The 26,182-nt window shown below is 36.3% G+C and overlaps 1 protein-coding gene across 1 annotated transcript in view; it reads right to left on the minus strand.

Annotated features, from left to right (window-relative positions):
* LOC105218112 (uncharacterized) overlaps window positions 1-26,182 on the minus strand; it is a 207,388-nt gene that overhangs the window by 126,570 nt on the left and 54,636 nt on the right. Inside the window, exon 3 of the transcript XR_008469967.1 lies at window positions 12,284-12,330. The gene's annotated coding sequence lies outside the window, so the exon portion shown is untranslated. The remainder of the gene's footprint in view (window positions 1-12,283; window positions 12,331-26,182) is intronic.

A 26,182-nucleotide genomic window follows, 5' to 3' on the forward strand; every position in this document is an offset into this window, starting at 1 on the left:
GCCTATTTTGTGAATGTTATTACATTCTGATTTTGGCATAAATATTTCAAAATATTTTGGGGAAGAAATAATTTCATATGCTTACGCACTATTTGAATATTTATAAGCTCACTGTAATATGAAGCCAGGAAATTGCGGATTTTACAGTATTTTTCGAAATTTCAAAATCATTATTTATTGCCTGAAACCAATGCGAATGCACACACACACACATTAATTCACAATTGCGAAATTTTGTTTTCAAAATCATTTATTTTTTTTTTTTGCTGGCCTTTGATTACAACGAATTTCCACTTGTCACGTGTTTTGCAGTTTTCGCTCTCTAATTATTTCGCACGCTAGTTAGCGGCTAAGCTTGGTGCGGTTAAATGAGTTTCAAATTGCGTGATATTTAACATATATGCTATGTCTGTGTTTTCAAATATGTATGTCAGCTGTGTGTTGCCACAATTGTTGCAAATTCATTTGCATGTCATCGCCACACCTGACGCACAGCTAACAATACATTCGTTTTGTTGGAAATTTGTTGTTGTTTTATTGTCTATTTAATGTTATATTTGCTGTAATTTGTTGTTATTGTTGTTTTTGGCAATTTGTTTCAAACCAGTCTGTCACTACCAATTAATAATTGAACTTCCTGTCACTAGTTGTATTATACGTTGTGCTAAATTATTAAAACGTCATACAAGTTTTGATTTATTGTTAATAATTTATGATTTCCATCGAGGAAATGGAATTTTACTTAATTTGTAACTGTTATCCATCAGCAGCAGCGTCAGACAACTAAACAACAACGTTATCGAAAGTGAATCGAAAATTTAATCTTGTTTTGCTTATGTCAATTTGACAACTGTTGCATGCAGGTTGCTATTTCTTGGAGTGAAGTGTGGTGAATAAAATATAATGTATACACGACATTAGTATGTCCGCAAAATACGAAATTTTATAGATTTTCATCTTTATTTTAGTGATTTAGAAAAATCGATAACAGCGCCATCTACTGAACTCTAAATTATTCAACCCATTTACTCAAGTTCGAACTCAAGTGGTTGATTGATTTGTTTACAAAAGAGTTCAAAGAAGCATCTCACTGACCTCCTATTAAGTAATCTTTAGCATTAATGTGATCCTTAGCTAAAAATTCGTGAAAAAAGTTAACCTGATTGACTAACTTGGAGACCCTGAACTCGTTGTCGCTGTATTTTATCCATTGTTTTAGGATTCATCTCTAATAAAAACAATATGTAGAGACTCCAAGTTCAATGCTTGGATAATAATAAAATACGAACTTCAATAGAGAATTGAAAACAGTTTCTACTATAATAGAGGACATACCATAGTAATTTATATTGCCAATACTTTACCAGTTACTCTGAAGATAGTGTTACAAAGTCTAAACTATATTACAAGCTCATTTCACAATCAAAACTGTAGATTTAATCGGAATCTACAACCCATCTGTATGTAAATTTAAAGTAAAGAGATTTTCAATACGGATGCTACAAAAGTAGACCGATAGGGGTAGCGAACGACGCCATATTTTTACCGCTCTTTTGAGATTTCTCTTGAGTAAGGTTTGCCAATTTATCATGGAAACATATACAATCCAACAACGACTCAAAATTATTATAATTTACTACCGAAATTCGGAGGCAGTGGCGTCAACTTTAAGAGCGCTACGTCCAATTTATAGTCGGCTCATTTCTGTCTGAAATGGCTTTGTCAATAAGCAAAATATTCGTTATTGCTCAAGCAGCAATCCACACTTACTCCATGAGTCACCATTGCATCCCGAAAAAATTACGGTTTGGTGCGATTTATGCGCCGGCGGCGTCATTGGGCCATACTTCTTCCGTGATGTTCAAGACCGGCACGTTACTGTGCCTGGGAATCGCTACCGCTCAATGATAACCAATATTTTTGACCCCAATTGGATGATATGGACTTGGAAGAAAGCGAGTTCCATACATAATGGCATCGAATGTACTTTCACAGGAATAAAGAATTTCTTTGATATCACAAACCGTTTTTTGCTCTTATTGAAAATCCCTTTATATACAAAACCCCAAAATATATTTAAAATGGTGTGTAACTTCGACATTATATTTATTTTACGAAAATGCGCCTGAATGTAGGCCACAATTTGTTTTAATTACTTCGGAAGCTCTTTGAAAGCTTAGCAAAAGCTCAAATCTCTAACTTAGCATTTGAACTTCTATTATTTTCATTATATTAGAAATATTTACTTTAAAATAATAAAATTTTAGAGAAATACTTACTTATCTAAGCTAATTACTACAATAGATAATTTTCCTAAAAATCAAAATTTTGCAATTAGTACGATATTTCCAAATCGAAATTCTGAAAATTTGACCGCACATGCGTACATTGTAGACAGAAAACTGTTGCTGCGCTCATTCAATCAAACGCATCAATCATTTATACGCAGGCAGAGCGACAAATCTCTGTGCTTGTTTGGACAAAAACACACATTTACATACACTAACAACCACTGAAAACACTCTGCTTAGCTTGTTTTTGCCAACAGACACACACATACATACATATTTTGGTATGTTTGCATGTCTGCATGCATTTCAGTTCAAATTTGCATGAGCATGAGCTTGTAAACTATGAAATCTAGCGATAGGCACACACATAAATATTTGGCCGTCAAAATCAATCAATTGCGCAGCCAAACACACAAAATTCCACATGCTCGGTGCATAGAAGAGATTTTCCAACTTTTTTCATTCTTATTTATTTATTGATGCTGCAGCAGCTGGTTGCAACATGTTGAGGTTGTTGGTGGCGCTGCGGTGGCGGCGTTGGTTGTGGGTGTGAGTGTGAGGCGGTCAGGGTGAATTGTTGTGGTTGATATTAACGGGTGATTTTTTTGAGGTTAGGATTTTCATGCATTAGTATTTGACAGATCACGTGGGATTTCAGACATGGTGTCAAAGAGAAAGATGCTCAGTATGCTTTGACATTTCATCATGAATAGACTTACTAACGAGCAACGCTTGCAAATCATTGAATTTTATTACCAAAATCAGTGTTCGGTTCGAAATGTGTTTCGCGCTTTACGTCCGATTTATGGTCTACATAATCGACCAAGTGAGCAAACAATTAATGCGATTGTGACCAAGTTTCGCACTCAGTTTACTTTATTGGACATTAAACCAACCACACGAATGCGTACAGTGCGTACAGAAGAGAATATTGCGTCTGTTTCTGAGAGTGTGGCTGAAGACCGTGAAATGTCGATTCGTCGCCGTTCGCAGCAATTGGGTTTGTGTTATTCGACCACATGGAAGATTTTACGCAAAGATCTTGGTGTAAAACCGTATAAAATACAGCTCGTGCAAGAACTGAAGCCGAACGATCTGCCACAACGTCGAATTTTCAGTGAATGGGCCCTAGAAAAGTTGGCAGAAAATCCGCTTTTTTATCGACAAATTTTGTTCAGCGATGAGGCTCATTTCTGGTTGAATGGCTACGTAAATAAGCAAAATTGCCGCATTTGGGGTGAAGAGCAACCAGAAGCCGTTCAAGAACTGCCCATGCATCCCGAAAAATGCACTGTTTGGTGTGGTTTGTACGCTGGTGGAATCATTGGACCGTATTTTTTCAAAGATGCTGTTGGACGCAACGTTACGGTGAATGGCGATCGCTATCGTTCGATGCTAACAAACTTTTTGTTGCCAAAAATGGAAGAACTGAACTTGGTTGACATGTGGTTTCAACAAGATGGCGCTACATGCCACACAGCTCGCGATTCTATGGCCATTTTGAGGGAAAACTTCGGAGAACAATTCATCTCAAGAAATGGACCCGTAAGTTGGCCACCAAGATCATGCGATTTAACGCCTTTAGACTATTTTTTGTGGGGCTACGTCAAGTCTAAAGTCTACAGAAATAAGCCAGCAACTATTCCAGCTTTGGAAGACAACATTTCCGAAGAAATTCGGGCTATTCCGGCTGAAATGCTCGAAAAAGTTGCCCAAAATTGGACTTTCCGAATGGACCACCTAAGACGCAGCCGCGGTCAACATTTAAATGAAATTATCTTCAAAAAGTAAATGTCATGAACCAATCTAACGTTTCAAATAAAGAACCGATGAGATTTTGCAAATTTTATGCGTTTTTTTTTTTTAAAAAGTTATCAAGCTCTTAAAAAATCACCCTTTACAATTATTGCTTTGCTTGTGGCGGCAAGCAGTGAAAGTTTACGCTGCATTGCACCAGCACACATACACAGCAACATATAAACACACGGAGACACAGAGTGCCACACAACCATCCAGCGAACTGCCGCTTGGCCTATAAAACGCCATGCGTACGTTCGCATGTAAATAGGCGATTGGTTGATTTTTTAGGAAATTGGAATATTTATTTGAGTATCGCTGCGAGTGATGCATCGTAAATTGAATTCCACGCTGTACAACAACAACACGACAAACGCAACATGCAACAAATCAATCAGCAATCAAAACTAAACTGAATTGAATGCAACAGCAAGCGTTTCATTGGCAAATCGAACAAAAAAAAACATAAATATAATACATCTATATGTCGATATGTATTTCGTGTGTGTGTATATGTGGGCATATGCGCCACATTAAATCGTTTTCCCGGCCATTGAGTTCAGCGCACGCAAGATCGAACAAATATTTACGCATGGGACAATAAAAGCTCCAACGCTGTTACAAAATAAATAAATAAATAAGTGCAAGCACTTTTGTTTATTATTCTCAGATGCAAGAAAACAGAAACATATGTATTGTTGGACGCGTAGAATTGCATGATTGTTTGCGTAGGAATGAGTGGCGATTGATCGATAAATTCCATTTGGTGGCTTACACTTGATTATTCACTCGGGACAACAGCGGCAATTGTAAGAAATGAATAATTTACATAAAACTTTTTAACACATAAAATAATAAAAAACAAATTTAAATGGCAAAGCGAGATCATTTAAATAAACTTTAATTCAATTGGTGAAACCGGCTGTAAATAAATGCAATCACAATATTATAGTAAAATCACAAAAAAATTGGCTTTAACTTTTGTAAAACGTTGAAAATATTTCTATTTAAAAATTAAAACTCATAATTTCACCTTTTTAATAGGATAATAACGAAAAAGGACTAACTGAACATTCTCCAAACTAAACTTCCCGAATATGTATACTGAAGAGCCTTTCTGGAGGAAGAAGAGATAATCCAAGAGAATAGAGGTCATAAGTCATAATTTAAGAGAAAAATTATAAAAATTATAAAACAGTGGATTAAGGGGTTAGGTGTAGTCAGGATTAGAAAAAAAATTAATTTTTCTTTTCTTGCATTTTCGTTCAACTCCAAAAGGCTAGTGTGAAACTTTAAATGCGTTTATATGTTTTTTGAACTGTTGACAGCATTTAGAATACATAAAATTCCTGTGCCTTATCGAAGGTTTCAAAAGTTTCTATTCTTTAAGACCAATTAACTGTTGATTTTTTCCCGAAAATCTAGAAAAAAAATTTCCTGAAAAAAAACCAAAAACCTTCGATTAGGCACTGGTTGACTATTTATAAAACAATTTTTTCTTATCCGATTTTTTGAGAACTGGGTCAACACAAACAGCTATAACTTTGGAAATCATAATTTTTTTGTTCGTGACTTCAATTTAAAACATAGTGTAATAATTCCATATTATTACTTTTAGAAAATAAAATGATTTAATAACAAAAAAAAATTAAATTCTCATTTTTTTCGTGTCTCTGACTACCCCTAACCCCTTAATGATCACAGTTTTGTAAATGTGGAATGGGCAATGCAGTATATATCACGATTAAAAGGAACAATAGAAATCAAAGTGGAGAGAATATTGGGCCGCCGAACAACACCAACGAACTTGAATGACGTCCAACAAAAACAACAAAAATGGAAGTATTCGAGATAAAGTTGTAAAAAAATTAAGTTCACTAAAAATACTGAGAATACGGGGCATTTTGGCGAATGCGCCGAAATGTATGCAATGAATTTAGTTGTCTAAATATACTACAAACAAAACAAAATACTTTTTTTCATTGAAATACACAAATTAACACAAAATATTATGGCTTAAAACTAAACCTTCATGGCATTTTTTGGGGATAAACTTTTGAATGATGAATCTATTACAGGTTCTCATTGATTAACTTTATATTTATTAGTGATGGTGAAGCGAGGAAGATTATTACTATGTTAAAAAGGCAGCGCATAAAGAGTGAGATTAGCATCAGACGGAATATGTAAAGGATGAGTCAAAGCCATACTCACTATTAATATACAGTAGAATTCCGATTGTCCGAACATCGATTATCCTGATATCCGAACGCATTTGCCTCGACTCTATTTGCCAATTAAAAAATGTTTTGACGGCATATATTAATACAAGCAACTCTATCTAATTCTTCGCTCAACGATTTTAAAGAAATAACTGAAGCAATTAAAATGCTTAGCATTGGTGAAGGGTGCAATGAAGAGAATATTAAGGGGTTATATACAGTTAGAATTTTCAAAAAATCGATTTTTTTTTATTTCATTCTCTTAATGTACATATATTTAAGAATACACAAAGAAAATTTCATATCGTTCCGGTGAATATTTTCAAAGTTACAAGCAATTGAAAAATTTGAAAAGGCGTTTCAAAGTGCTTGGAAGTACAAGGTCCAAACTTTAAACGCGTTTTTCTCAAAATGGTGTTTTCAAAGTCGGTGACCAACATTACTCGAAAACGGCTAGACCGATTAGACTCAAATTTTAACACGACCTTCTTAAATATATTTTTTAGTAATTAATCGAAGATTTTTTCTCTCCGATAATTATTTTTTTTTATAAACAATTTAAGGCCGAAATTTCGTTGAAGAATCGATTTTTTTTTTTTTTTTTTGAGAAACCGCCATTTTGTCAAAAAAATTTATTTTGCTTATTCCTTCGATTAATTATGGAGGATGGAGTCATATGTAGAAGTTCACGTAAGTGAGGAAAGTTTCTGACTGCCATTCACTTGGGAGTGGCCAGGAACGATTCTTTTACATGTGGCTCAAGCAGCTCACAACTTCCGGTCTTAGACCAAGTATCCTCTGGGTAGCCAACAGACATCCGTCTGGAAGCGAGCTAAAGTGAGAAGGCGAATCCCGCTTATGCGGTTGTGCGTAGGGCTTGGGACCCACCACATAAAAACGAATAACCAGTGAATAAGAAACACAGGCCTCGGATGAGAAACCCCCCTTTTGATGACGACCACGGCAAACGTATAAAGGACTATGATTTAAGGGCATGCACCTGGAATGTCCGGACCCTTAATTGGGAAGGTGCCTCTGCCCAGCTGGTTGATGTCCTCGTAAGAGTAAAGGCTGACATCACCGCAATCCATGAAATGCGATGGACGGGACAAGGACGGAAGAAGGTGGGTCCTTGTGACATCTACTACAGCGGCCATATAAAGGAGCGCAAATTCGGTGTGGGATTGGTGGTGGGAGAGAGACTCCGTCGTCGAGTCCTAGCATTCACTCCGGTGGATGAACGTCTAGCCACAATCCGCATCAAAGCGAGGTTCTTCAACATATCGCTGATTTGCGCCCACGCCCCGACGGAAGAGAAGGACGAAGTGATCAAAGATACCTTCTATGAGCGATTAGAACGTACCTATGAGCGCTGCCCCCGCCACGATGTCAAAATCGTGCTTGGCGATTTCAACGCTAGGGTGGGTAAAGAAGGTGTCTTTGGCACAACAGTCGGAAAATTCAGCCTCCATGACGAAACATCACCAAACGGTTTGAGGCTGATCGACTTCGCCGGGGCCCGAAATATGGTCATCTGTAGTACTAGATTCCAGCATAAGAAAATCCATCAAGCTACTTGGCTGTCCCCGGATCGAATCACTCGCAACCAGATCGATCATGTTGTGATAGATGGACGACATGTCTCCAGTGTTTTTGATGTGCGTACGCTTCGTGGTCCTAACATCGACTCGGACCACTATCTTGTAGCAGCTAAGATACGCACCCGCCTCTGTGTAGAAAAGCGCACACGTCAACAAACACAAGGAAGGTTCGACATCGAGAAGCTGCAATCACAACCGACAGCCGAACGATTTTCTACTCGACTTGCACTCCTGCTCTCTGAGAGCACTCATCAGCATCTCGGTATAAGGGAGCTGTGGGACGGCATATCAAACTCCTTACGTACAGCTGCAACCGAAACCATTGGCTTTCGGAAAAGCCAAAAAAACAGCTGGTATGATGAGGATTGTCGTCTCGCAGTGGAGAGAAAACAGACTGCCTACCTCGCAATGTTGCGATCGACCGCAACACGAGCGGGATGGGAAAGATACCGAGAGCTGAAGAGGGAAGCGAGACGCATTTGCAGAAAAAGAAAGAAAGAGGCAGAAATGCGTGAGTATGAAGAGCTTGATAAGCTGGCCGACAGGGGTAATGCACGAAAATTTTACGAAAAGATCCGGCGACTAACTGAAGGTTTCAAGACCGGAGCACACTCCTGTAGGACCCCCAGCGGTGATCTAGTGGTTGATGACCAGAGTATACTGTGTTTGTGGAGGGAACACTTCTCCAGCCTGCTGAATGGCAGTGAAAGTACAACACCAGGAGATGGCCCGACCGTGAAGAAATTAGAATAGCAATTACCCGCTTGAAGAACAACAAGGCGGCGGGGGCCGATGGATTGCCGGCCGAGCTATTCAAATACGGCGGCGAAGAGCTGATAAGGTGCATGCATGAGCTTCTTTGCGAAATATGGTCGGAAGAAAGCATGCCCGACGATTGGAATCTCAGTGTACTCTGCCCAATCCACAAAAAGGGAGACCCCACAATCTGCGCCAACTATCGTGGGATAAGCCTCCTTAACATCGCTTATAAGGTTCTATCGAGCGTACTGTGTGAAAGACTAAAGCCCACCGTCAACAAACTGATTGGACCTTATCAGTGTGGCTTTAGACCTGGAAAATCAACAACCGACCAGATATTCACCATGCGCCAAATCTTGGAGAAGACCCGTGAAAAAAGGATCGACACACACCATCTATTTGTCGACTTTAAAGCTGCTTTCGACAGCACGAAAAGGAGCTGCCTTTATGCCGCGATGTCTGAATTTGGTATCCCCGCAAAACTAATACGGCTGTGTAAGTTGACGTTGAGCAACACCAAAAGCTCCGTCAGGATCGGGAAGGACCTCTCCGAGCCGTTCGATACCAAACGAGGTTTCAGACAAGGTGACTCGCTATCGTGCGACTTCTTTAACTTGATGCTGGAGAAAATTATAAGAGCTGCAGAGCTAAATAGAGATGGTGCAATCTTCTACAAGAGTGTACAGCTCCTGGCGTACGCCGATGATATTGATATCATCGGAAACAACACCCGCGCCGTTAGTTCTGCTTTTTCCCGCCTGGATAAGGAAGCGAAGCGAATGGGGCTGGTGGTGAACGAGGACAAGACGAAATATCTCCTGTCATCAAACAAACAGTCAGCGCATTCGCGTCTTGGCTCCCACGTCACTGTTGACAGTCATAACTTTGAAGTTGTAGATAATTTCGTATACCTAGGAACCAACATTAACACCGATAATAATGTCAGCCTTGAAATCCAACGCAGAATCACTCTTGCCAACAGGTGCTACTATGGACTGAGTAGGCAATTGAAAAGTAAAGTCCTCTCTCGACGAACAAAAACTAAACTCTACAAGTCCCTCATCATTCCCGTCCTACTTTATGGTGCAGAAGCGTGGACGGTGTCAACATCCGATTAGACGGCACTAGGAGTTTTCGAGAGAAAGGTTTTGCGGAAGATTTACGGTCCCTTAAATATTGGCAACGGCGAATACCGCAGATGTGTTGTTCGACGACATAGACATAGTCCAGCGAATAAAAAGACAGCGGCTACGCTGGCTGGGTCATGTTGTTCGAATGGATGAAAGTGCCCCAGTTCTGAAAGTTTTCGATGCAGTACCCGCTGGTGGAAGCCGAGGAAGAGGGAGACCTCCACTCCGGTGGAAGGACCAGGTGGAGAAGGACCTGTCTTCACTTGGTATTACCAATTGGCGCCAAACCGCCAAAAGGAGAGATGCGTGGCGCACTGTTGTGGACTCGGCTATAACCGCGTAAGCGCTTTCTACGCCAGTTAAGAAGAAGAAGAAGAATTACTAGATTTAACATTATTTTAACGAAATCTGTTTGGTTTTTTAATTACGGATGATCCAGTTCCGAGATATAGTGGTCACCGCAAAACGTCTTTTTTGAGAGGAGCTCCTGGAGATCAGCTGTAGCTCTTGTTCAAATAAATATTTTTACTAGTACGAAGTCTTAAAATACAGTTAAAAGATACCATAATATGTGTATAAATTTTTGGATCAATAAATTAAAAAGTTTCCTCAGAAAAAATTCTGGAAAATTCACTTTTTTTCGGCCGTTTAACTGTATATAACCCCTTAAGGAGTGGCTGTACTACGATAATGAAGACCCTGGAATCCAAATATTAACTGATGAAGGAAGAAGATTTTGTAGCTCTGGATGTTCTTTTGAAGTGGTTTGAAAGACAGAACGAATCGGCTCTCACACAGTTGTTACAATTGAAGCGCATTAGGGACTTGGCCGCAAATAAAATAATTAAAATATTATTTGATCTTCCACTTGTCGCCTTTAAAATTATCTCACTGTACATATTCAAGTACTTGCTAATGTCAAATTGGCTTTCTTAACGAAAGTGAGCTGCTTCCAAAGCATGCTATAGCAACAACAAAGCATATTTTAACATTGTCTCCGCATCAAATTTGAGATAAGCATAAAAAAGCTTCAAATTTACTGCACTGACCTTTAGCTTTATGCACTTACAGAGATGATAAAAATTATTGCTCGATTGTGTGTGTGTTTGTATGTATATATGCTGCACGCCCGCTTATCGCAGCTCATATTTTATACAATTTTATGACACTTATCGTTTTACGCTTTTTATTGAACTTTTGAGCTTTTCCTTTTACATGCACATGTACATGTAATAATGTATGTGTACAGAGTGTATGCGTGTATGCGAGCATGCGCTTATCTTTAAATACTTTTTGTGAAGAAATTTCAGCATTTTTCCTAACAACAACACAAAACGTCATTTGAGCGCTTATTTTTTTGTAATTAGTAGATATGTATGTAGTATGTATGTATGTATGTATGTGTGCGTGTAAACATAGAAATGCGTCACTAATCGCATAAGTCGCTATCTGGGCGTTGAAAACATTTAAACTTGTTCAAATGCAGTTTGCTTGCTCAGTCACCAAAAAAGAAAGTTACAACAACAGCAATAACAAATGTAAATAAATGAGTTGTACATACATACAGATGTACATATGTATATGCACGACAAGTGTGTCAATAACTTTTACTATCAACAGCGAGTGCCAACAACATAAAAACAACAACAAACAAACAACAATAATGCCATCGTTTTGTTGCGCTGTCCACCAGCCAGCAAAGTGTCTGTCAAAATTGTACTTTGTATGCGGCATGCAACATACAAGTATGTGGCGTTGTTGTAGTGTGCTTGCGAGTCGTGAGAAAAGCCAGCTTTTTTGGGGACCTGATTTGTATAAGTTATTTTGTAAATACACATGTTTACCTACAGACATATGCTTATGCGCTTATTTGTATGTGTAGACACTCGTCGATCAGGCGTGCACTACAACTCACCCATACGTAATTGGGAATATTTCAGTTTTTGTTTATATTTTTCGTTTCTCATTTATGGCATGCCACTCGTGTATTGCGCTGGGCCATTGAATTTTTCCACTTAATTGTAATTACCATAAATTTGTGCGAAGGCATTTGGATAAAAACTCACGAGGGCCGGAGAGCGGGCGTGCGCTGGTAGACATAAATACCGGTATATATATACATATGTGTATGTATATGCAACACCTCTTGGCTAAATGTCCGCGCATCGTGCGGCACAATGAAGCGTAAATTGGAATTTATTCACTTTTCTGTTTGACTTTTACACATTTTTGGGTGAAATTTCTTTCTTTGACCCAAAATTCAGTTTGATGAATATTTGTGTCCAAAAAGCTGTGTTTATTTACATTTTCCAACAGCTTTGGTGGACACAACAATTTATAAACAACGTAGATATGATTGCATTTGGTGCATACAAATGTAGCAAAATAACGGTATATAATAAATTAAGTGTGAATTTTCATTGAAAAAAATGTTGAAAAGGCATATTAATAACGAATTCGGAAAAAAAGTTAATTGTACATACCTTTCAAGTGTGATGAATCACTGTCTCATGGAGTACGGAAGAAGAACCTGTAAAAACAACAACATTCATTATTGATGGATTTTTAATTTATTAAGAATAATTGTCAAAACTACAATTAATTAAATTTAGATTACAACGAAGTTGTACCGAAGAAAACGAATCCAAAGAATTCAAACCACATTTCATCAATTCAATCATATTGAGAACCAATCATAATTCAATCATATCGAGAACCCAAAATCTGAATAAAAAGTTTGTCTCTCTTAGGTATATCTCTAAAAATTTAGAAGTCGGATTCTGTCTTAAACCCAAAAAATCTTTTCCCTTTTATATCAGCTTTATTTAGATAGCTTCTTTCAAAAGAAAGTGTTAAATATGAAGAGTGTCGATTTGCTATCAATAAATAACAGAGAAAATAAAGACCAGAAAACAGATAGTTCAGATAGGTCGAAAGCAACTGAGACTGCAATAATCTAAGGCAAAATAAATAGTAAATAGTTGCACTAGTTGATCGGAGAAAAACCCAAGTAAAGTAAATGGAAGATAGAAGAGATTAGATAAATGATCTAAATAAGCAACTGAAGACAAAAACATTGGACTTTCGGAGCAATAAGAAGAAAACTTCACTTGTAGTTCAATTGGAGCACGCAAAAAGAGAGAGGGAGCGAGTGAGACAGAGAATGAGAGTGAACCCCAGATTAGAAGTTAGACTTAGAATTTCAACCAGAGAAAGTGAGCAAACGCCAGATAAACTTCTTATCCTAGCAGTTCAATCAAAATTCAATGGATGCTTTAGTTGTCATTTACAAAAGCCCAGCTCAAACTTCATGACATTGCCTTTTGTTTTATTCTAGATTCTTTTCAGCTATATTTTAAGATTTTTTTAACAAAAATATTGAGAAACAAGTAAGAAAGGGGTAAGATCGGGTGTAACCGAACATTTTATACTCTCGCAATTTATTTCTTTAATTTTATTAATATAACACAAAAGTTGGAAACCCTAATATTAGGTATATGGGAGCTAGGGGAAATTATGAACCTATTTCACTCATTTTTGGCAAGGAGACATATTATTAGAAGAAACATATTGCCTCTGAATATGTTCAAAATATCTGAGAGACTTACCTATATTTTCGGTAAAAAATTAGTTAGAAGCACTAAAGTCCTCATGTTCGATATATGGGGTCTTGAAATTTAAGGTTTCTATTGGTTTTCCTTTCGGAATTAAAGGATTTTTAGTAGTTTTCAACGTAGCCTTTGTATGGGAGGTGGTCGTGGTTATAATCCGATTTCGTCCATTTTTGGACTATAGGAAATGCCTGAAAAAACGACTCCTGAGAATTTCGTTGATATAGTCTTAGTAGTTTACAAAATATTTATAAAAAACTTAGTAGGGGCAGGGCCACTTCCCCAATAAAATTACATCCAAATATGCCCCTTCCTAGAACAATCCTTTGTGCCAAATTTCATAGCTTAATTTATGGCTTAGTTATAGCTCTTTATATGTTTTCGGTTATCGCCAAAAAAACTTTCGTTTTTTAATGCCAAATTTACAATTTTCAACAAATCAAAAAGTTCTTAGGTCATTTTATAGTAAATATGTATATTCAAGAATATTCAGTTTCTATTTGAAGTCGATCGGTCAATTTCTTGTTGAATTATGATGTCAGCAATCTTGAGAAAAGTCGTTTCGAGAAAAACGCATTTACAGTTTCGACTAAGCGGCTTATACCTGGGTGGACGCCCTTTAGAACGCTGTCATTCATAAACTATTCAAGAAACGACCTTACCGCTTTCACAGGATATTTTTGAAAGTAAAAGCTATCAAATAAGCAAAATAAAATAAAAAAAATCGATTTTGACCTTGACAGCAATAATCTTATGGCTGAGTACAAAGTGAAAGAGATAAATACGTATGACACAGCATGTCAGGTGTAATTCGCGAACTTTTTCGTCAAATTGTGATATTTTATTTCATTTATCTTGTTCCTGATCAAACCTTTAAGAATAGAGTTTCGAATATCCACCGCTTGTAGGAGAAGATTTCAGCAAAGCAATCCTAAGGCTATAAAGAGAGAAGTCTTAAGACATATTTATTTGCAATTGAAAAAAAAAATATGAATAATCGCCTTTTATTAGTTTTTCCACATAGAATCAGTGCATGCTAGCCAAGCTAGCTGCATTTCCTGTTAATTTCTCCTGTAAATTGAGATCGGCACGTTTTACAAATTAAATTTTTTATTGATTGTAATTATTTGTGAATTTCCACACATTTGGCATGCAGCAGCGCCATTACTTTGGCCACACCTTTCACTCAGCGCAAACGCCTGCGTTCGATTAACAAAGCATGTTTTATGCTTGAAATCACAAAAATAAAGTGCTTATTGCGAAAACAATGTGGTGAATGAAAACAAATTTCGAATTTTTTACTTTTTCATTATTTTTTTACTATTTTCCTTTGTAATTGACCCCTCATCTTTGTATTCATGATTTCAAAGAGTCAAATGCACACTTTTAAGGCCAGTGAGGCAACGCCCGTAACCGAAACAACAATGCTGCACTCTCGCCGTGCACTTGAACAGACGACGCCTCTTCCCCGATCCCCGCCACCACCGGCAACATTCGAACGTTATTCAACCGTTGCGAATGCAAAAACAATAGCAATAATTTGGAAAATAAAATTGTTGTTTTTGTTATGATTTTGTTGCGGCGAGTGAACTTATTTGTGAGCCGAGTGCTGTACGCGATTTTAATGATTTGGATTGTGATTTATTTTGTTTTGTTGTTATTGCTTTCATTACTGTGCGCTTTTCGACCTATTCAATTATTATTGCTTTTTATTTGTGGTTTATTTATGTTTTCCTTTTGTTGTTGTGCCTTCAGTGGATCGATCAGGTTTGTGCGGTGCTGCACCTGCACCGCTAGCGAGCGTTTGTGATTAATTGTTGCCATTTGAAAGTCAATCGATAATGGCGCAACCTATCGCCTTGATTGCTTTTCTCTTTGCTATGATACTGCTTCTCGAATTGTTCATTAATGGTAAATTTTAAGAAAAAAAAAAATAATTTTTTTAAAGTTTTCTTTGATTGCAATTAAAGTTTTTTTTTGATCTATGGGCTTTTTCTCAAATTTGGTTTTGAAAAGTGAAATTTAAAAATAAGTAGATATTTTTTGAAATAATAAATAAATATAAATATAAATATAAATATAAATATAAATATAAATATAAATATAAATATAAATATAAATATAAATATAAATATAAATATAAATATATTATATAAAAATAAATTATTAAAATAACAATAAAAATGTATGAAATAGCACAAAAATGTCCTTAAATGTTTTATTTAAAAAATTATTTTTAAAAATATTTATCATAAATATTTTAAAAAGTGTCCGAGAAACAATCATTTTCAAAAATATTGAAATACATTCCTAGACCCAGATTTAAATAAACACATTAGTAATGGAAATTCGTTCACCTTTAATTATTTCCGATTTGTTACACTTCAGCACAAAAGTATTCGCTCTGTTTTTAAATAGCTCATTTCATTATTTATACTTATATATTTGTATATTTGAAATGTGTTTTAAAGTAAATTGTTTTACTAATGACTCAAGGGTTATTTATTCCACACCTAACTTCACTACATATTTCAGCCCACAGCAAACATATTTTAAACGTATAACACCTTTTTTAATGTATATTTTTTCCTTTTCTCATATTTTTTGAATTTTTTTTACGTTTTTTCATATATTTTTTTAATTTCAATTTATTTTTATTTTTTTTCTTTTAGTTACCTCACATCCTTTTTAGGCCGCCAATTATGAAAATTAATTGATTTTACTAAACGCCGGAAGCCAAAACTTCTCAGACTCTTTCAATTATGCTTGCTCATATGCTTATGAGCTTATTAAATTTATCTCGTTGTTCTATCTTTCTATGAATTATTTATTTTTGTTTTTACGTCTCGTTTTCAATATCTTCTTGGTAATTTTCTTCGCAGTGTACTTATCTATTTTCTTGCTTTTAAAACTATTAATCACACAATACTGTATACTTTTTTTAAGAATTTTGAGGTTATGATTATTTTAGCTTAAACGGTTATCTTCACTTTAGTACGGTCAAAAAGTGAAAGACAGAATTTTGTTTTCAATTCTTAACCACCACCATTTCATAACATTGTTACTGAAGAATAACCCTCTTTTCCTTTCTGTTTCCAGATTTGAGACAATTTTTCCACAGAGGTTACACTCTAACTGTTCGAAGTCTTACAGCCGGTTTCACGAAACAAATTTAAGTGAAAAATAATTAATTTCAGTTTCACCATTTGACTTAGATTTTATTTAAATGGTCACGCTTTGCCATGTAAATATTATTTAAATACTGTCATATGTAACCATGGTTACGCTTTTCCATCAGCTGAATTCCCATTTGTTTACCATTTTGACAAAGAAATACAGTTTATTTGTTTACATAAATCAGCTGTTATTCTTACTAACATCCCTGCATTTTAATTTTTTGGATGCCAAATGTCAATAATGGTGAAACTCAGGAAACTTAAGTGCAAAGTTAAATAAAAATTAAAATTAAAATTAAATGGAACTTAATTTTCAAATTAAAAAATTTCGTGAAACCGGCTGTAAGATCGTGGGACTTAAATCACCATCGGCTGAATGAACTTCATTTTGTAAAAGATCCCAGGCTAGGTTCAACAATCCATTATCTACCCGGTTTCAGAATGGTATATCTGCTGCAATGGTTCTACTTCGGTTGTTATGTCAAGCAATTTTTGAATTGATCGCCGAATCGGTGGAAAAATCAGTGAGGGTGGATTCAATGATTTCCCTATAACCATTAATTTTACTCTATGATTCTCAGATTATTCTTTCTTTACTGATTTGATGCCCAGGAGCCGAGTTTCTTTTGACCGCACAAGAGTTCTATCAAGCAAAAGCTTCCACAAGAGGCTTGGCTCTTTGGCATTGTTTCCTTAAAATGTCAACTTTGTATTTTATTGTTTGCAAGTTAAGTTTTTTCCTTGCCATTATGTAACCACACTACACAAAACGGCAAATAAAACTAATTCAAAACTCCCAAAATGCACTTGCGTAAGAGTCACAACAATTCATTATCGAAATAAAACCTGGACCTCTCCAAAATTTATTCAAATCAAGGAACCCTTACCAAAAGCAACAAGGTAGTGTGGCAAGTATCGAGGTAAAATTTTTTGGGTATGTCGTAAGTACTGAGTACATAGTATAAAATAATACTTTGTGCAAAGTGTCGAAGTGTGCAAGAATCGAGGTACTAATCTACAAAAGTTTCACATTTGGCCAGTACCACTTCAACATAAATAGCATTTATTATTTAGGCTTTTTTCTGTCATCAAAAACATAAAAAATATAAAATAACAATCACCATTCCATTTTTGTCATCATTATCACCATATTACCGTAGAGAGCTATAACTTTTGTTTTGAGACACGAAATATTTGTTCTCATCCAACAACTCTCCATAGGAATTGCTGCATCTTCAATGCTCTAGATATTAATCCCGATCTAATTTTTAAAGAAAGTCTTGAACCGTTTCTTAACCTTACTTACTTTTCATAAAGCTTTTAGAAATATATACTAATGATTCCAAAAGCTTTTTTACCAGCACCTGCTTTATGAAAAACGTTTTAATCACCGAGCTAAAAATACATAGTACTAAGGGACTTGAGTTTCCCATCTTCCATAGTTTTAGCCTCGTATATGTTTTCAATCACATGACTACTGCAATAGACGTTTTAGATTTTTTATATTAAAATAATGTATTTTGAATTTGACGTGATTTATTAAGGCAGCAATTAAACTAAGAGCTTCCCCTGAGGCTGACAACTTACACCGACTAACTGCGATAGCAACTGAAGCATACCGGCATTCACACCTATGTATAGTAGATGCAATGTTTGCAACAAGCCTTTTTTCTTCAACTCGGGGTCATAAAATATGTGCTTGTATGTATGTGCATAACTGTATGACACATTAAAGTTATCCTTATGCGCATTGCGATTGATTGCAACAACAACAACAAATGTGTGTGAAAACAACTGCAATAACAGCAAATATTATTCAGAACGTAATGAGCATGACTACCTACAGCCGCCAATTCATGATGCCTTAAAACAACAACAACGACAACAATAGTAAAAGCAACAATAACAACAACTTAAAGCTGGGTAAGATGGGAGAGAGAGTGTGGCGGGTGTATGGCAACCGCAATTGCTTGTAAATTGACACTTGAGTGACACTCAAGCGCATTCGAACAGATCGTCGACTCGAGCCGCAGTTGAACTGTGTTGATTTATTACAATTTGATGGCCATCAACTTAAAGGGCGCTGGCAGCGGTGCCGAGTTGGGGAGATCCACAACGGCTGCGACAATAAGAGATAGAGAAATCAACTTTAAATACGCATAAATGTTGAGGCCGTCAATTGAATATGTGTTTATGTAAATATGTATGTTTGTAGCAATGTAACTGTATCTGTATGTTTGCACGCCATTTCATACGGCCAATTTAATGTTAACAATAAATAATCTACGCAATGAATGACGATGACAGTTCATTTAAAATTACAACAACAACAACAACAATGTGTAAGTACAACAACTATACAAATTACGGAAAAAAATTGTGAAAAATTGCCAACTTACTTTCACTCGATTGATTTCGCCAGAAGCGGACAATGCCGAATAGTTCGCACAAATTACGGGTTTTAAGGCCTTTCATTAAAGATACATACTTACATACATACATATATATCTGCATATATGCATAAATATAACTGCAGTTAATTGAAATAATAAATTGTAGGGAAAATTCAGAAGTTAATTGGAAGCTTTAAGCATTTAAGCGATGCACAATCAAGCTTTATTATCATTTTTGTTGTCAGAGAGATACAATCATATATATTATATGCAACAATATTGCCTTCAATAATAACGCTGGTCAATTATTATTATTTTTAATATTTCTTTTTTTTAATTTCTCCAAAAGAAAAGCGTAACCAAACGATAGGGCCACCTTACTTCATTAAAAAGTTCAATTCATTGTAAGCATTTTTGTTGAAATAAAATCCGCTTAACAGCCCGTGGCACATTTGTCGAAAGCTGCAATTATGTTCTGCTGCTCTTAAGGCAAGTTGACAGCCAAAGTAGTAACAATTTCACATTTATAAGCCATTTGAAGCGGTTAAGTTCGGAGCAAATTAGTGCGCTGCATGGGTTAAACACAACACAGACCAGCACACATGGCACATACATACATATATGAGCATATAAATCAGTGCAAGACGACACGTGCGCAGCGTGAGCACACACACACACACATACACACACGCACATGATACATGCGTTTCCATTTATATTAAAGTAAATTGTTGTAATAAAACTCGTGCAAGTCGCTACTCGCTCGTGCTGGGTTTGGTCTTTCATTGTTGCAGCAGTTGAAGCTTGCAACGCGTGTCTTTTTGCTGCTGCCACTTGGCTACCACTGTCAGTTGTGCTTTGTCATAATAAATCAATGTTCAACTTTCTTTCGCATTCTCCACTCTTTGTAAGCATCTGTGCAGCGCTTCTTGGGCGTGCGTCACTTTCTTCATCTTTTCTTTACAGTGTCACATCTACGTTTTGCCGCTTAAATGTAATGCTGCATTCTTGATGGAAAGGCACTTTTCTGTGCAACTTTGTTAAGTTTTTGTGAGTTAAGAAAAATAATAATAACAATTAATTTAAGAGTTTTAAACAAAAAAAAAAACATTTCGTAACTTTTTAGAAGAAAGCTCAAAAAGCTCTGAAAAAGCTTCTACAAATTCGCATCAAATTATGATCTATTTTCGGTAAGATGTTTTTTAAATTAATCGAAATTTTATATAATTCTAAGAAAAGCCAGTACCTTTCTCTCAAAAGCTCTTCCATATGAGCTTTTATAATACCACCTAAAGTTAGAAAGTTTTATATTAAGAATTTTGAATAAATAATAATATTTCATGACTTTTAAAGTGAAAGCTTTTTGGTTAAGGTGAAAGTTTGTTTTAAAAGCTCCAAGCTCGAAATAACCCCAGAACACTTTTTTTTTTAATTTAAGAGGAATAATTTAATTGAATATCATTTTATGACTTTTTAGAAGTTTTATGTGCTTTAAAAGCTTTAAGCTTCAATCAAATTCTACAGAAATGCATTAAATGATGTACGATATTTCTTTAAAGTTGTGGGCAAGTACTCCAATCTAAAATCATTACATGACTTTGTAGGTGGAAGCTCTGATACATTATTTGTGTGTGCCTTAAAAGCTCTAGGCAAAACGAACAATTGACTATGAAGTTGCAATAAAGCTTTTTCTTTAAAGTCTCTGACAAGTAAACTACTAATATTATTTTATAAACTTTTCGGTGAAAGCTGCAGTGAATTCTAGGAAAAATATCTGTGAAATGGCATTAAATTTTGGAAGCTTAATTCGATTGGCCTATCCAACGACTCATAGCTCCAGAAGGTCAAATTCTTGTGTAAACATATGAGTTTCCTTTCTAGATAGAATTTTCAGAAATTATCTCTTGACAAACCAAAAAATTTTATTTTTAATTTAATTTAACATCTAAAAAGTCCACTGCAACTCAATTCACCTACAACACTTATAATTTAACACATAAAAATGGCTGGAATGTATGTCAGCGAACTTCTTATTTCAGCATTTTTTAGCAAAACATTGTCGATACTTTGTTTTTATTTTGCTTGAGTATTTGGGTTATGGTGCATACATACTTAATAAATATTGTTGCAGCATGAAAAAAGCACACATACCTAAGCGCAGTGGTGACTGTAAAATTGACAGCAACATAAGATTTTTAAAATTCCAACTACCTGAGAAGCAGAAAATTTGCGGCAAAACCAGTTCTCGATCGCGAGTACGTGCGCAGTTTATCTTGAAGTTGAGTATTGAAAGGGATCTTGTGCATATGAACAATTATTTTGCAAAAGGCGCAAAGCAACAGAAACTTGTTTTATTAGTCAGCAGATGGAGGGAATTTATAAACTGATACTGTATTGCTATGAAGTGTCTGAAAGCTCTGCTAGTCTAAGCAAATTTAAATTAAAATTGAAGGTTGCATATTTATTTCTGAATAGATTTTGCATCAAATACTAGTTAGATGTTCAGTGTCTAAGACTCATGTCCGGACTTGCGGTAATGTGGTGAAGATGAGAGAGAGAGTGAAAGTTGGTAGAGATCGAAAGATCGTCGATTCAGAAAAAATCGTTCCCTGCGACATATGCTCTAAATAGAGTAAATTAGTTGGTAAAGCAAATATTCTTATTTGAAAGACTTCAATCCTTACTTAACAAGAGAACAAACTTACTAATCAAATAGGTCCTCAAAACGCGGAAACCTAAGTGTAAGAAATAAGAGCAAATCAAAAATGGGTTCAATGAAGTTCCCTTGGCCCTCACAGGCTTTTTAAAAGCAGTGAAATTTATCAGGAATTATTATTTTTTGATTTAATGGCACGATAATTCGAAACAGATACCAACTTAAAATAATAGCTCTCTCATTAGGGAAACCAATTTCAGAGTCTTTAAAGCTTATCTAACAAAGTCTAACCGCCGTTCTGAGCATACTAAAGAGTTAAGTGTTACGATGATATTCATGTTTCGTGGAAGAAAGTATCGAGATATTAAAAGCTGGCAATGCACCTGACCATTGAAGCTCGTATGGACTTATAAAAGAAGAGTAATGAATAACACTCCGAAGGAAGTAATGCACTATTAATGAGATTTGGAATTAAGATGTCGGGTAGATAGTTTGTTAGCAAAATAATATAGAATGCAATTCTAAATTCTTGGTTATAATTGCTATGGGTGGCGTGCAAGACACAGTAAGTCTGACAAAAGTCGCTGAGGTGCTGCAAATATTCACATCTTGGGACTACCAAATAATTATAAATTATTTAGTTCCTTGAAATCCAACGCAAAATCACGCTTGTCAACAGGTGCTACTATGGACTGAGTAGGCAATTGAAAAGTAAAGTCCTCTCTCGACGAACAAAAATTAAACTCTACAAGTCATTCCCGTTCTACTTTATGGTGCAGAAGCGTGGACGGTGTCAATATCCGATGAGACGGCACTAGGAGTTTTCGAGAGAAAGGTTTTTCGGAAGATTTACGGTCCCTTAAATATTGGCAACGGCGAATACCGCAGACGTTGGAATGATGAGCTGTATGTGTTATTCGACGACAAAGACATAGTTCAGAAAATAAGAAGACAGTGGCTACGTTGGCTAGGTCATGTTGTTCGAATGGACGAAAGTGTCCCAGCTCTGAAAGTATTCGATGCAGTACCCGCTGGTGGAAGCCGAGGAAGAGGGAGACCTCCACTCCGATGGAAGGACCAGGTGGAGAAGGACCTGTCTTCACTTGATATTACCAATTGGCGCCAAACTGCCAAAAGGAGAGATGCGTGGCGCGCTGTTGTGGACTCGGCTATAACCGCGTAAGCGGCTTCTACGCCAGTCAAGAAGAAGAAGTTCACAGCTGAAAGTATTTGATCGAGCTTCGGGTGACATCATGATCATCATCAATCGGCTCAACAGCTCTTTGTGAGATTTGGTCTGGTCTTCGGGCGACTGAAAGGCAATTAATACAAAGAAATATTTCTTTTTATTATTCCTGAGCCATTTTTTTTTATTTTTTCCACTTAAGCGGAACATTGGATCAAACGGATCTTTAAGTGATTTAACATCGTAATCATTTTGTCTACTAAGACAACTAAAGATATTAATTTAAACAAAGCCAAAAGCTGACTCTTCACAGAGCAAGCAGTATTGAATAAACTTAAAGCTGTGTTATTCGATCCACTCCTTTAATTTGTTTTTCTAGGTTAGGAACACCTTTGCTTTTGTTATATACTATAAAAGATAAACGAAAACAATTTTGCTTAACATTTACGCCTTTTTGCTACTGTTGTGGCTTTAGTTGTCTTAAATTTAATACCAATTACCAGTTGGCCTCTTGACCGATTTCTTGACTTTGGCTGTGGCAAAACAAAGAGCAGAGGTGTTCATGCCTTGCTTTAATATGCTTGCAGTACTTTACTGTATTCTTATTGTTGTTGTTGTTGCTTTACAAAATGTGCAAGTCGCAAGTCACTCACCCACAGTGACCGTTATGAACCTAACTGTTTGACGTTAGCGCACGAAAGCTGAGCTAATACCGTCTTCACCTACATCGCTAGGTGGTCGCATGTGCCGTTCATGTGTCGGTATGTGAAAATATACTGTTATAAAAAAAAAAAAAACAAAAAACAAAAACCATTTTGTTGTGGGCGTGAAAAACCAGCAGCTCGACACGTCGCCGCAAATCTGCAATTTCCTTAACAAAATGCGCCAATAAGACATTCTTCCCGAGCGCAGCTAAGCTACGCGCAGCCAGCGTCGACTGATTGAGCAGCACAAACTAAGCAACACTTTAAATGTCGCTTGAAAGCTCGTTCCACGCTTGGCGGTGGCCAGCAGCCACTGATTGATGACCTGTCCGCTGCGCTGTCCGCAAATGTTGCACGCGTAAGGTGCAGCACTCAGCTCCCTCTCGATATATATGTATGTGTGTGTGTTTGTTTGTGTTAGGCTTTTAGTGTCAAAGCATTAACCCCGTGGCACGTTGCAGGTTGGCTAATGCCACCGGTCACCAATCAAATCATCGTGCTCTCAGTAAACTGGCAGCGCGACGAGTGCGACTAAAGTCATCACCTCGACAACCTGGCTGACAGTCACACCGAGCACATGTCCGTCTGTCAATCTGCAAGTAAGTGTTCGCAAGCGTCAGTCAGTCCATGAGTCAGTCAGTCAGTCCGTTATTCAGTCAGCTGTGGCAGCGCGCGAACTTTGAGGTTAAATACGCAATGATGCAAATGTGTCTCAGTGGTGCAATGCGGCAAATGGTAAATGGTAGCAAATACAACTACAGCAGCAGCAACAACAATAAGAACAAATGCTGCAGACGCTGAAAATCAATCACTCAGCAGCAGCAACAGCAACAAAAACACTACTGGCATGTCGCAGCTGTCTTCCCCTACCATATTTGCTATCGTTGCTGTTGCAGTGCATTCAAGCGCGCCACATCGTCTGGCAACTCTAAGACAGCAGTGGCATAAGAAAAACCCGCTTCGTATGTTGGTGAAAAGCGAAATTGCAGTTCACTTTAGTAATGCTCCGTATTATTTATTGTCGTCTCCATGGCTTTGGAAGTGAAAGATGCCGCGTGGCTGATTGGAGATTTCTATGATAGATTCAACGATACTCGTACTTTGATTGGTTGGGAATTGAAATTGAAATTGTAAATAAACGAGTATATGATTGTGTGTGTGTGATTGTATGTACTGTGTAATGAATGTTTGAGTGTGTCATGCAGTTATGCTTTGCTTAAGTGAAATAAAATTGAATTCAGATTTACGTTGAGTTAAATTGAAAGGCTGTCATGGTTTTGAAAAGGCAGAAGACGTATACAAACAGCACTGTGGAGTGGTTACAAAACTGTAATGATCCCTTAAGAATTCAGCAAATATTAAATAAGATGTGTATTTTCCCTAGGCTTGTGAGGTTACAATATCTTACAAAAGACCTTTCATTTTGTGGCACATCAAATGTAGACATGATATTTCATAAGGTCTCTCTATAATTTTGAAGGCGAACTTCAATTTGTACAGTTGATTAAGTAACTTGTTTCATATTTTTTGGATAAATAACTGATAGATTCATACCAGAACCTTTTTTATACTGGCAATACTATTGGAACTTTCAAATTGGTCACTAAAGTGTAACCATTTCTTTTATAACTTCAAGTTAGGATTTAAACCCTCGACTCGACTCGTATACTTAGGTTATATTTTTATGTCTAGAACATCCCTCCCCATCTTCATTAGCATCACTTATGTTTATAGGTTAAAACTGAAAAAAATACATATTCCAATAATTCAATGTCTTGGGATCCTGTCTATCCATCGACCTCTGAAGTTATGTCAGTCTTCGCAAAACCTCGCAAACTACATATAAGCTATGTTCAATGATCTTGTTGTTTAAGAGACAATCCGAGAACTTTAGAAAGGTATTTCACTTGATGTCGAAGATGATCGATCCAAAAATAATGTGTGTTGTTATGGAGGAACATTCTGAGTTCAGCTAAAACTTGAAAACGATCTCATTAGCCCATATATGCTGAGAATAAATAAGCAGCTAACGGAAAAGAGAATGTTAAAAAAGGTAAAGGAACAGAAAAAGTATTTTAATATGGAGTAGATATTTGTTCTGGTATAACAAAGTGATTCAACATCATAAATCTTAGTGCCTTTTATGGAATCATTCAACCATTCAATGATATTTTAAAGCATGTCGGAATCTCTATTCAGCGGATAAATACAACTAAGTACATAACACAAATAAGAGGAGGAGCCCTGACTTTATCAATGTTTATTGAAAGATCTGAATAGCAAAAGATTCAACTTGCTGGAATATCTTGGTAATAATTGAGTCAGAGTAATAGCAATGAAGAAATCAATCAACTGGACAGAGTTCTGCTCCGAAATTCATAAGGTTTTTTAAACCTCCATATCGACAAAAGAAAGTAACAAATTTTTCCGGTAAGAGGTAATTTAATATCGGAAATATACAAAACTCAACAATATACTGAAAACATTTCTTGACATTTTGTTTAATTTATTAAAACTTAACAAGTAAGGAAGTGCTAAGTTAGGATGTAACCGAACATTTTATACTCTCGCAATTTATTGAAGAAATTTTATTAAGACAACATACAATTTGACCCATCTATTCGGCATAAAGTCCAATAGAATAACGAAAGTCATC

The sequence above is a fragment of the Zeugodacus cucurbitae genome, chromosome 2, assembly GCF_028554725.1.
Source record: "Zeugodacus cucurbitae isolate PBARC_wt_2022May chromosome 2, idZeuCucr1.2, whole genome shotgun sequence".
Classification (NCBI taxonomy): domain Eukaryota; kingdom Metazoa; phylum Arthropoda; class Insecta; order Diptera; family Tephritidae; genus Zeugodacus; species Zeugodacus cucurbitae.